We start from the raw sequence: 14,298 nt of genomic DNA, 5'->3' as shown, positions 1-14,298 counted from the left end.
CTTTGTACCCTTTTTCCTTTTCTCCCCAGATCAACCGTTCTTGGATTTTATCATTGAAGTTTTGAACATGGGGTCTTTTTGTTGGCCTTCTTAGTTCAGGCTCTGGTACATCATCTACGCGAGACCGTTTTTCAAACCACCTTGCATATCCAGGATTTATCTCACCCTTTGTAGCGTCTGGGACTTGAGTATCACTTTTCAAGTATCGGCACCCATTCCACATCTGCTGAAGTAGAGCCTCGGGAATAGTGGCTTCTGGGTGTAATTCGATTACTTGCACACTCAAATCTTCATCATCAGGAACTATTTGATATCTCCCTAATTGCCTTAGGACTCTCAGTGGTGCATACGGCTGAATGCTTCTCAATCCCAATAGTAGTAGATAACTATTTGAGGCTGACATGTGTATTACTTCCCTCATCGGGAGCCATCCCAGAGTCCATTCAATTTGATTTGCCGTTAAAGCCTTTAGATGAGATACCCATGCTTCTATCCCTTCTGGAACCTGATAATTTTTTGTTCTTTCCTCATAGCTTTCGATGCAATTATCATTGTTTGACCCATACTGTATGATCTTGGGCTGTTGTTGGAGATGCTCCATCACCCACATTTGCAACAAAATTTTGCATCCTTCGAAGACTTTTGCTCCTGATTTGCATAAAGTCAAAGCCCGATAAATGTCTGATAGAATGATGGGGACAAAGGTGTGATTTTCTTTGGTGGTGAGGATTTGCACAATTTTTGCGGTGCGAATATCAATTGTTCGCTCTTTATTTGGGAAGACCATGACTCCTAGAAAAGCCACCATGAAAGCAAATCGACGGTGCATCTGCCAAGTGTCTTTGTTTTGCTTATTAGTAAGGCCTTTCTCATGAATTTCGAACCCATCTGACTTTCCGAACCTTGAATACAAAAAGTTGAAGGAACAACATCCATTGATGACATTGCTTTTCCTGATTTGACTGCTGATGTTCAGAAGACCGAAGAATCGATGTACCGAAGGAGCCTTTGTGAATATCAAGCTTTGATTTCTTAAACTTCCGTCAAAACCAGCATATCCAGCTATCTCCTCTAATGTAGGAGTAAGCTCGAAGTCAGAGAAACGAAAAACATTGTGAGCAGGGTCCCAAAAAGTTACTAACGCCGCAATCAGATCATCACGGGGTTTAACTTTCATAATGTCCGTGAGATTTCCCAAATGCTTGACGACCCATTTTTGACCGTCTTCGCCTAAATCATACCACCACATTTGAAGCTGACATAGAAATTCTTCCGTACTTGTGGATGAGGGACTTTGTGTGGTGCTCATTTTGTATCTGAAATTTAATTTTAATAAAGTCAAAATTCATTTTGGAAAATTTATACTAAAAAAAATCATTTTCGAATTTTTTTATTTATTTATTAAATACCTTTATTTCAAAATTTAAAACTATTTTTTTTCGAAATTTTTAAAACAACCCATTTTATTCCTTTCTTATCACCATGATTTTATTTAAACTGGTCAACAAGCATGTTCGAGGCAAATGAATGCACAAGTAACAAGTAGGATGCATTATGATGGTCCTTTTATTTTGGGTTCACCTGTCCTAGACAGACCCAACCCCTGTGTTGAGTCTCCAAGGCCAAATGCATATGATGCGAATATTCGTTCCTACTAGGGATCCGGTACATGACTGAGTTATTCTAAGTGTAAAACCTTAGGTTGATTGTTCTAAACCTGGCTTACCCAAACGGACAGTTTGAGCTGAAGCGGGGGCAACGTACCGGGAGCACGAAAGTCTGCCCGACCTAGTTACTTGTCCCAACTCCGTCTTATTTGGTATGACTTTAACAGAAAGGTGGGTCACGCGCACGTGTACACCATAAATTCAGAAGACTCAGAAAGAAGGGGGTTTCGTAGCAGTTGTATATATTCACAATTCAAATAATATTAAAGCGGTAAAAAGCAACATTTAGCATATTAGCATATAAACAGTTGAAAATCATATAGTAAATAAAGCCAATTAACACAGATATTTTAAGCTCGAATTCTTTAAACCCTGAACCAATGGTTCTGGGTTACAAAATGAATCCCCAGCAGAGTCGCCAGAGCTGTCGCACCTCCTTTTTACCGCGCCCGCGGGGCGCGTGGGGAGTTTTCTCCAATTAAAGGACAGTCGAAACGGGATTTATTTAATTATTTAAGAGTCGCCACCTGGGAATTTTAAGGCGTCCCAAGTCACCAATTTCAATCCCTGAATCGAGGAGAATATGACTCTGTTTATTATTCTGCAAACCAGAAATCCTGAGTAAGGAATTCTGTTAATCCGGAAGAAGGTGTTAGGCATTTCCGAATTCCGTGGTTCTAGCACGGTCGCTTAACTGTTTTTATTATTGGCTTAATTATCTTGATTTTATTAAATATATTGATGTTACATGATTTTACTACCGCTTATACTTATTGTGATTGAGGACCCTTCTTTGAATCGAATTACGCGTACGTATATTCGTGTTATAAATTTAAAAATGCGGAATTGTGTCACGCGTACGTGTACACGATAACTTTTGATAATATATTTATTAAACAATCATTTTTTTTTCGAAATTGTGTCGAATCAAGAATATTTGTTTTTCTTAAATAGTGAACCGTACATCTCGGGTTTTTATGAAATTGATCTAACGCCTTTGGAAAAAATCCTTTTCTTAAATATTCGCTCGAAATTGCGCGTACGCATAATCCGAATTTTTGCTTTTAAAAATATAATCAGGGTACGCGAACGTATCCCTAATTGAGCAAAATATTTGTAATGATATTAGGGATTTTTCCACAAATTGTTTGTTGTATCTACACATTTTATATGAAAATAATGAGAAATTCATATTCAAGGGATGTCTTTAAATTCTTTTAAAAGAAATTCACAATTTTTTAAATATTGCCCGTTGACTATAATTTCCGAGTATTAATTATGTTCATCCCAAGACTATTCAAATTCTCAGTGAAAGGATAAAAATTTGATTTTTAGCAAATACAACATATATATGTATGCCAAAGAATAAATTGTATATGAAACTGAAAAGGAATGATTCATAAAGGAAGGAAATATTTTCCAATTGGTGCTTATACATCTCGTTTCATTCTCATATACTCACTTTTAATCTAATAGGCCTAATTATTTGGTCAATTTGTTTTATGAAGGTAGATAGGCATCGAGTTTATAGGAAAGGAATTATTATACAAGTTAATTCAATAAAATTACCTTACATGCAACCTAACTGTATGTCGTAAACATTCATAACGTTTTAACATCGTAACAAGCTATATCATATCACCTTTCACCAACGTTTATACACACATCTATTATCTTTATAAAAATATACCATCAATACCATCTTAACCTTATTTAACAACAAGAGTTAGTAATGTAGTTTTCTTGATATTTCTACATTACTCTTTACTTAGCTAACAACACCATAAAATTTAAATAATGGCCCACTTTATGCCATGTTTCCTACCTTGACAATCTTAATCACAACTATACTTTAATGAAAATTTAGAAAATTAACCTTGTTACAACACTTATACAGTCTTCAATAAAGGATATTTAACTTACCGTCATCCTATCAACATATACTACTTATTTGATCCAGAAACAAAACTGAATTTTTAATTAAAGAGCTCAAATGAATAAAGTTATTATTACAATTCAAGATTCATTTATCTGTCATACTGAATCTCTTTCCAACATAGAACTTAAAAGGATATGTACCTGGAAATGGAGGTAGAAGAAGTAAGTTTCAGCAGTTGCAGCAGTAACAAAAACAGCAAAATACTAGTATTCCCACAGATTTGAGCAATAATAAGACCCGAGGAACCCAAATGCACAGTGACAGTACTTTTAAAGAAATTTCTGATTTTTGAGACTTAAAACAAAGTAGACTGAAAAAGCTTTCAGTTTCAAAACACAGAATCAGCTTCAATACTAAATTCCGATGTAGAATTCTGTTTAATATTTCTGTTTTCCTTTCTTTCTATCTTCCTTTTTCAGATTTCTGTTTCTGCTTGACTTTCCTTTTTCAAATTTTATATTTCTTCTCTGTATGTCTCTCTCTCTCTCTGAAAACTCTTAAAGTCTCCTAAATTCTGTTCTCTCTCTAACTGATCACCCTCCTAAATCAGTCCCCATTCCCCTCTCTCTTATACAGGTCTGTCCAGCTCTCTTAAATGCTGCCTGGACCCTTTCTCTTTTTTTTTTTTAAATAATCAGAAAAGTTTCATTAAAACTACTTTTGAATACTTTAAATCCTATTGAGTGCTTTTTATCCTGTTTTTCAGCAGCCCATTATCCCTTGTTCCCCATTAGTATCTTAAATTATAACCATTAACTTCCACTTTCAGCACATTGCTATTAACATATTATCCTCATTGTTCTATCCCAGAAATGTCCCTGACCTACTGTTTTATACTGGTATTACTGCCTTAAATTCAGCATCTTAACAATACAGATTTTAAAATCTGTATAAGCCTGATTATTAATCTGATTTACAACAGCTACAAACCAATCCTAAAGTTTGGACTGAATCCTGACTAAGAATGTAACCCCCTAACACAATTATATCCAATCAACATTTGTAAACTTGAATTCAAACTTGACATTACAACAATATTACACTGAGTTCAGCATAATAATTCAAACTGATCTTCAAATTGAACTAAGATCAAACATACACAGGAGCATTGTCAATATACTGACAATGCCCTGTTCAGAAAACAACATATACAGCATACATTTGAATTCACTGATTCACAAACAAACATGATTTAATTGACGAGTATTAATCAGTTGACTATTTACAACATTTGTCCATAATCAGTCTAAAACAATAGAAGCAGACTGTTTCAGTCAGCATTTTCAGAAATGAAAATTCGTAATATAACTAATCGACGAACTTAATCGAGTCGATTACACACATTGTAATTAGTCACAACCAACAGAAACAATTCACATTCGGATCAAGTAGATAGGTAGGAGACAGAAATGACAGAATTAATCAAAACAAAATATGAAAAATTAACAAGTTATTAAACAAACGAAAATACATACAGAATACACAAACAGAAATAGAAAAGTACCTCTGAATTTTAATCAGACTCGAACTCAACTTCGGCTTCGGATTTTGTTTGAAATCAAACAGACCTTAGTCGAAGTATTTTCCACTGAAAATACTTCGACTAAGGTCGATTAAACCTCAATCTTTACTCAATCTGAACAGAATCCAAAAGTTTGGTATTTTTAGGGTTCTTGAAAGTTCGATTTGGGATTTACTCATTTCTGGTTAGATTCGAGGGAAACCAAAGATGTTCTAGGCACGAGGGAGGTCAGGGGGTTAACTGGTGTGAGTTTGAAGTAGGTTGGGATAAGGTCAGGTTGTACTCGAATCTTCAAATGAAGATTCGAGTAGTTCCAGTATGATTCGAACCATGCAACTAACAGATCCTTGGTGAGGGGATTTAGGAGAAACTGTGGTGTTATTTTGGAGGTCATCGGAGAAGATAAGGTTTTCAGGCCAACCTTCGATTTAAGATTCGAAGAGTTGGGGCCTGATTCGAAGGAAAACAATGTTAGATCTGTGTAGAGGATGTTCAGGGGATTCTAGGGTGTTATTTTGGTGACCGGCGGCGTTGATGCCGCCGGGTTTTAGGCGGTGGGATCCTAGGGCGGCTAGGGTTAGGGGGGGGGGGGTCTGAGGAAGATGATGAACAGTGAGAGGAGGGGGGGTGTTCAGTTAGGGGCCGGGGTAGGGGCTTGGGACTTATATAGGGGTGGGGTGGTTTTATATTGTCCGTCCGATCAAGTGAGATGAAGGGCCAGGATCAATTCATTAAACCAAACGATGTCGTTTGGTTTAATGCCAGGGTCGGCTGAGTCGGGTCACTGGATCGGGTTACGGGTTACGGGTAAAGGGGGTGAGATCTTGACCGTTGGTTGGATTTGATCCAACGGTTTCTGAGAAGCCACGACCAAACGCTGTCGTTTTGGTTCGTCTGGTTTGGACCGGACCTGGGCTAAAGGATTGGGCTGTGGGGGTTAAAATGTTTTGGGCCTGGATTTTAATCCAGGTCCGATTTTGTATATATATATATTTTTTCATTTTTTCTAATTTAAATTTTTAATATTAACTATAAAATAATTTTAACTTCACAAAAATATATTAATTACTCTATAACAATTATTTAACACATAGACAAAACATCAATCACACAGTGGAATATTTAAAATAGAACGATTGCATATTTTTTTTGATTTTATTTAAATTATCTTTTAAATGCATAATTAAATCCTATATGCATGCAATATGTATTTTATTTTATTTTTCATTTTATTATGACAATGTAAACACTTACGGACATAACACAAGTATTTAACACCACGCAAATTCAAAAAATTACACAGTAAAAGAAATTTATTTTATCTTTTGATTTATTTTGGAGTAGTTTTTCGTAAGGCAAAAATCACGTGCTCACACATAGAATCAGAATTTCAGCAACCAGATTATTTAAAATTGGTTTTCAAAGAGACACTGAAATTGCATCCGCCTGTACCTATATATGTTAGCAAGAGAAAGGTGTGAAATTGGCAGATATACATTGTATAAGTCCAAATTTGGCAACCACGGTAATAGACAAGCAAGACATAGGACAGGGTCGACCACGACACAGTGACCGATGGTCGTTGTGATAAAGGCCGACGGCCAAAAGCGGCAAGCTGAGATGATATAATAACGGTAACTAGAACTTAGAAAGAGACAAGAAGAATATTCCTTTGGATATTCTGTACGTTGTACTTTTTAGAGTTTTTTGGGGAATGTCCCTTATAAATAGGAATAGGCAACGAACAATTAGGAGGATCTGCCTTTTGGAAACTAAGATACACATTGTAAAATCAAGAGAGAGATATACGAAGGAATTGTCTTATTCACTTTACTCAAGTATATGTTATTCAACCATCATTCACAAATCTCATAGATCCCACGTTCATATCTACTGCACATCCTTTTACGTTGTCAGAGGGAAAGGCAGTCAATCACACAATCATTAGGTGACAGTTCCTTTATATCATTGTCATTTGTCATTCCTTGCATTCATTACACGTTTATGATATTACGTATTCTGCCAATCTTAGTATATTGAACGAACTAATTAATACTCCTATACTCTTCTCACTACACGAGAATCTCATTCTATTTTGGTCTGGAATTTATTAAGCTTAACTAAGATTCACCTCATTATTTTGTTATTAATTGGTTTAGCACTTATTTGCTCAAACAATTTGGCGCCGTCTGTGAGTGCTTTTTAGTTGAAACTATAGTTCTTCCTAGATCATAAAAAACATATTTCTTCCATGTTTTGCACAAACTAACGATAGCAGGAAAAGGATAAGCGAGACTAAAAGCGATAACAGCCGTCACTACCAACATTCTGAGCACCATCAACGAAGATGGCAGGGGAGACGACGAGAATGCGACACCAAACGGTACTCCAAGGCGAAGTATTTCACCCCCCTTCACGAAAGCGTGACACTTCACGCGAAAAGGGAGCCTCCACATCCACAACCGAGGAAGTACCACCGGGAGTGAAGAAACTATTAGAAGAGTGGCTGGCAAGCACTCTAAACAATATATTCGACAAACCTACCCAAAGAGAGAATGGCAACACTGCACAAGCAGATATCGTAACAACTACTGGTGAACAGCCCTTTCCTCGAACAGGTAACACTTATCCCACTATGGATGCAGGTAACGATGCGCCTGCATCCGTCCTAAAGAAAATGGAAGAAATGGAAAACGAAAACAAGGTGCTCTGCGACCAGATGAAGGAACACCAAGAAAGGGTCGACAAGATACTGGGTGCCCCAAAGTTACTACCAAAACAAGACGTTGGTCGATTCATTGAGCAACCATACAGCGAAGAAGTAGCTCCATACGCCATTCCCAAACCTTCAAAATGCCACCATACCTGAAGATATATGATGGTACTACAGATACAGAAGATTATATCGTCCATTACGCTACAACGGTGAAGGGCAACGAACTTTCAAAAGAGCAAGTACCATCAGTGCTACTGAAAAAGTTCGGCGAAACCCTAATAGGAGGAGCCCTAACCTGGTATTCACAATTGTCGGCGCGGTCAATAACAACGTTCGAGGAAATGATCGACAAGTTTGTCACCGCCCATGCAGGGGCTCAGAAGGCGGAAGCCAGGGTGAATGACATATTCGTTGTTAGGCAATCGCCTGGCGAGGGACTCAGAGACTTCCTCGCCCAGTTTAGCAGAGTAAAAATGAGCCTACTGAATGTGTCAGAAGGGATGGCGATAGCGGCCTTCCAGAACGGGCTGAGCAGGAACGGGTCGAGAGCAACCAGAAAACTATTAAGTATGCTCATGAAATACTCTCCCACCACCTGGGGAGAAATCCACAATGACTATTGCGCCGAGGTGAGAGCCGATGAGGACGACCTTAATTGTCCAATCCAACAGCTGACATCGGTTCAAGCAGAATCGAGAAGGGATCGTCGTAACAACGGTCGAAAGGATTAGTCGGGCCCCCATCTCAGCCGAGAAAGACATCAACCCTACGTCAGAATAGTCATCCTGCCATCTCCTCGACATATGGAAGGGCCACCCAGGCCGCACACAGGGACTCAACAAAACAAAACGAAATAGGTATGCCTCCACTCTTATCCGCTCACAATTTTTGTGTTCCCCCTTCAGAAATAGTGTACGCACTAGAGAAGCTCGACACGAAGGTGAAATGGCCACAAAAGATGAAGTCCGACCCAAATACTCGGAAGTCGAATGCCTTCTATGAATTTTACCAGGAACGAGGTCACAAAACCGAGGATTGGATAGGTCTGCGACAAGAGGTAGTAAGAATGTTAAACTAAGGGCACTTGAAAGAACTGATGAGCGATCGTGGACGAGCCAACTTTGCCTGTGGACGCGAACTACCCCAGGGACCTCCAAAGCCACCCTCTCCAGCTCGCACTATCCAAATGATTATCGTTGGAGGAGACGAAGCAATGATCAATCGTGTGAAGTTCACTACCATGCATAAATTGAAACGGTCAATCACCCACGAACGATACGACGATTTCGGAGACAATATCATTTTTGATAAGTCAGATACCGAAGGTTTGACTTTCCCTTATTTTGATGATCTCGTTATTACTTTACGAATTTTAGACACCGATGTAAGAAGAATCATGGTAGATGATGGAAGTGGCGCGTGTATCATCCACCCTCGAGTCTTCGCACAAATGAGACTCGAGGACAAGATAATACCGCGTTGCATAACACTAACAGGTTTTAACAATGTAGTTGAGCGAACCTCCGGGGAGATAACACTACCCATTTTAGCCGGAGGCGTCACCTTGGAAACAACATTCCATGTCATAAACTAAGACACAACTTACAACGCCATCATAGGGCGGCCTTGGATACACACCATGAGGGCCAGCCCGTCTAGCCTTTACTAGATAATCAAGTTCCCTACTCTATGGGGAATATTCAGTATCAGGGGCGAACAATGCATCACCCAAAATTGCACGTACACCCAACAGATGAAGGGAGAAAATGCAGAGGCATAACAATTACCACAGTCAGAGACTGGGCTCAACCTACAAACAGACGTCATCAAGGACCTTGACATCATGGAACCAGCCAAATCAATGGTAGAGGATCTTGATCCCGTCCAACTAAACAACAACGACAGCAGCAAAAAGGCCTACATCGGGTATAAACTCTCAGAACTAGGTAGATTTCACAAATTTTTAATTGACAACGTCGATTTGTTTGCTTTCTCCCATGCAGATATACCGAGCATCTCGAAAGACGTGGCCACACACAAGTTGAACGTCGACCCACTTTATCCACCAGTATGGCAAATAAGAAGGAAATTCAACGCTGCAATCAACGAGGTTGTAAATAACGAAGTGGAGAAGCTCCTCGCCAATGGTTCCATTCGAGAGTAATAATACCCCCAATGGATCGCTAACGTGGTCATGGAGAAAAACATAAAGTGGTGGATGTGCGTAGATTTCACAGACCTAAACAAGGCATGCCCGAAAGACTCCTTCCCATTACCGCATATCGACCAACTCATCGATGCCACAACAGGACACGAGTTGCTAAGCTTCTTGGACGCCTACTCCGGCTACAACCAAATCCTCATGGAGGAAGAGGATTAAGAAAAAACTACCTTCATCACTCATCAGGGAATGTATTGCTACAGGGTCATGCCGTTTGGGTTGAAAAATGTAGGGGCAATGTAGCAAAGGTTGGTCACCAAGATGTTCAAAGATCAACTTGGCAAAACAATGGAAGTCTACATTATGACATGTTGGTTAAATCAAAAAGAAAAGAAGACCACATCGATCACCTGAAGGAAGCCTTCGGTATACTTAGGCGGTATGGCATGAAGCTAAACCCCGAAAAAGGCGCCTTCGACATAACCTCGGGCAAATTTCTCGGTTTCTTGGTATCACAAAGAGGCATCAAGGTCAACCCAGATCAGATCAAAGCCATTGAAGGGACCTGAGATATTGACTAGCAAGAAACAGGTGCAAAAATTGACTGGCCGCATAGCCACTCTGTCAAGATTCATTTTGTGGTCATCTGACAGATGCCACAAATTCTTCAACGTGCTGAAAAAAGATAATGGGCTCCAGTGGAATTCAGAATGCATCGATTCCTTGAGAGAACTAAAGGCGCATTTGTCCTCACCCCCACTCTCGCCAAAGCAGAGCCCAACGAGCGCCTCCTAGTGTATTTGGCCATCTCAGAAGTCGCGGTGAGCGTGGTGCTGGCCCGCGAGAACAAAGGTACATAATCTCCAATTTATTATATTAGCAAAACCCTCGTCAAGTCCGAAACGAGGTACCCCCACCTCGAGAAGTTGGCCTTAGCACTGGTTATAGCTTCATGAAAGCTTACACCCTATTTTCAATGCCACCCCATATCGGTGGTGACGACCTCCCTCTGCGGAGCATCCTACATAAACTCGAATTGTTGGGAAGACTGACCAAGTGGGCCATCGAACTAAGCGAGCATTATATAACATATCAGCCGTGAACAACGATAAAATCGCAGGTACTCGCCGACTTCGTTGCCGATTTTAGTGCCAAAATAATGTCCAAGGTCGAGCAGGAAGTTTCTCGTACCTCCACTGGGCAACCCAACCTCTAGGTTCTTTACACCGATAGCGCATCCAATGCGTCGGGATCGAAATTGGGAGTCATACTCGAGGTTCCAACAGGGGAAGTTATCCGCCAGTCCATACGGTGCCCCGATATGACTAACAATGAGGCCGAGTATGAGGCCACAATTGTAGGGTTAAAGCTAGATCTCAAGTATGGAGCACGACGAGTCGTCCTCAGATGCGACTCACAACTCACCGTCAATCAAGTCATAGGGACTTTCCAAGTCAAAGAACAAAGGCTACAAAAATACCAGGCAGAAATTCACAAACTACTGCTGGAATTCGATGAATGCCGACTCGACCAGATACCTCGACCTCAAAACATCGAGGCGGATGGCCTCGTCAAACTAACAGCTTCCACCAAAAATATCACTAAGGAAAACATGGTCACCCTCCTCCACTCGTCAATAGACCAACTCAAGGTACATTTCATAAATTTGACTTGGGACTGGCGTAACCGCATCATGACATATTTGCAGGAGGGAATACTCCCGCAAGACAAAAAGGAAGCCAAAAAGCTTCGAATGCAGGTGGCCAGGTACAACATCATAAATCACAACTTGTACAAGAGAACGTTTGGGGGCCCCTTGGCAAAATGCCTAGGGCCGATTCAGACTAGGCGCGTGCTCGAAGAAGTACATGAAGGCCACTATGGTGCCCATACAGGCAACCGAGCCCTCGTCAGATGCCTCATTCGGGCAGGATATTACTGGCCCACTATGAAAAAGGAAGCCGTAGATTATGTAAAGATATGCAAGCAGTGCCAAAAGTACGCACCTATGATACATCAAATGGGCGGACACCTCCACTCTGTGACCTCACATGGTCATTCATCAAATGGGGAATGGACCTTGTTGGACCCCTCCTGTGAGGGCAAGGTATGACATATTTCCTTTTAGTTTTAACTGACTACTTTTCCAAATGGGTGGAAGCAGGTGCGTTCGCCCAGATACACGAACAAGAAGTCATCATGTTCATATGGAGGAACATCATATGCCACTTCGGCATCCCCAAAGATATCAGCTGCGATAACGGACCCCAGTTCACCGGGAAAAAGACGACCGAGTTCTTCGAAAAATGGCGCATCAAGTGAATACTCTCCATGCCATATCATCCCACTGGCAACTGTCAAGTCGAATCCTTCAACCAAAACATATTGAATATCTTAAAGAAAAAGCTTGAGGACACCAAAGGGTTATGACCAGAGTTTCTACCAGAGGTATTATGGGCCTATCACACCATGCCAAAAACAAGCAACGGTGAAATGCCATATTCATTAGTATACGGAACAGACGCCATGATACCTGTTGAGGTCGGAGAACCCAGCCTGAGATACTCCAACGAAAGCGGACCAAACAACGATGAGAAAATAAGACAAGACCTTGATGAGGTAGAAGAACGAAGAGACATGTCTTACATAAGGATGGTAGATCAAAAACAACAAGCGAAAAGGTACTACAATAAGAAGGCCAAAATACGACCACTCAAAGTCGGAGACTATGTTCTCAAGGCCAAAACACAAGCAACCAAAGACCCAAGAGAAGGAAAACTGGGAACCAATTGGGACAGGCCGTACAAAATCACAGCGGCAACAAGCAAAGGAGCATTCCAACTAGAAATAATGGAAGGAAAACTACTACAAAACAACTGGAATGTCGCCCACCTCAAATACTTCAACTTCTGAAAAAGGATGCCCCCGAGTCGTACTCTTTTTCCCTCACCCGGGTTTTGTCCCAATTGGGTTTTTCTGGGAAGGTTTTTAACAAGGCGACAAGGGGGACGTCTCTAAGTTCAAAGTATGATTCATCGCCCCGCCTGTCGACGACCTCTCTAGGCTGAACGATAAAGGGACTAGATACATGGAAACTTCTCCAACATATGTATGAAACAAACATGTATAGTGCTCCAGTAAATGGAATGAAGCAACATTTTGTACTCCATCAAGATATTCTCCAACGAAGTGAAATAAAGCAACATTTTATCCTCTATTTTCTTTTATGTATTAGCATTCGACCTCGCTCGAATTACAACAGGTTAACATTTCGACCCTAACTCGTAACACCTCTACGGCCAAAGGCCATCGCCAAAAGAAAACAATTGACCTTGCTCGAATTAATTTATATTTGACCTCGCTCGAATTGCTTAACATTTGACCTCGCTCGAATTACAACAGGTTAACATTTCGACCCTAACTCAAAATAACACCTCTACGGCTAAAGGCCATCGCCAAAAGAAAACATTTGACCTCGCTCGAATTGCTTAACATTCGACCTCGCTCGAATTACAACAGATTAACATTTCGACCCTAACTCGAAATAACACCTCTATGGCCAAAGGCTATCGCCAAAAGAAAACATTCGACCTCGCTCAAATTAATTTACATTCGATCTCGCTCGAATTAATTTACATTCGACCTCGCTCGAATGGCTTAACATTCGACCTTGCTCGAATTACTTAAACACTCTATCTCGCACAGATTGTCAAGGCCTACAATCGACTACGCCAAAACGATTATACATAGGCGGCGAGGAAACCGGCAACCCCCTCACAACAAATAAATAACAATCTGAAAGTGCACAACAAAAGGTAATCATTCCATTACAACTATTGTATTACAAAAACCTTTCTTACAAAGGGCTGAAAGATGCCCTCAAAAAAATAGCAAGCAAAACAAAATAAGTACAACAACCCTACATTGCGTCACCGCCCGCGGCATACTCCTCGTTATACCAAGAATCGGAGGCAATCCTATCCGCATCATCATTATCATCGACGTCATCCCCACCGGGTGTACCAGGATCATAACCGTAGGCTTCACGGGTTGCACGTGCTTTAACACGAACACCATCGAGCTCTACCTCGGACACCTTCCCGTTAGCCCGCATGAACTTATACACGTCAAGTTGGGCCTTGGCATGGACCCATATCTCATACAACTCCCACGGCATGGCGGGATCAACTAAAGTATGAGACGTAGAAGGTTGCAATTGCCGCCGCACCTCCTCCGCCTCAAAGCTACAACCTGTTTGTTCAACATGGACAACTCCGCCTCCATATCTTAGAT

The sequence above is a fragment of the Nicotiana sylvestris genome, chromosome 8, assembly GCF_000393655.2.
Source record: "Nicotiana sylvestris chromosome 8, ASM39365v2, whole genome shotgun sequence".
NCBI lineage: Eukaryota > Viridiplantae > Streptophyta > Magnoliopsida > Solanales > Solanaceae > Nicotiana > Nicotiana sylvestris.
The sequence above is the reverse complement of the archived record's forward strand: the minus strand, read 5'-3'. Positions refer to the sequence as shown.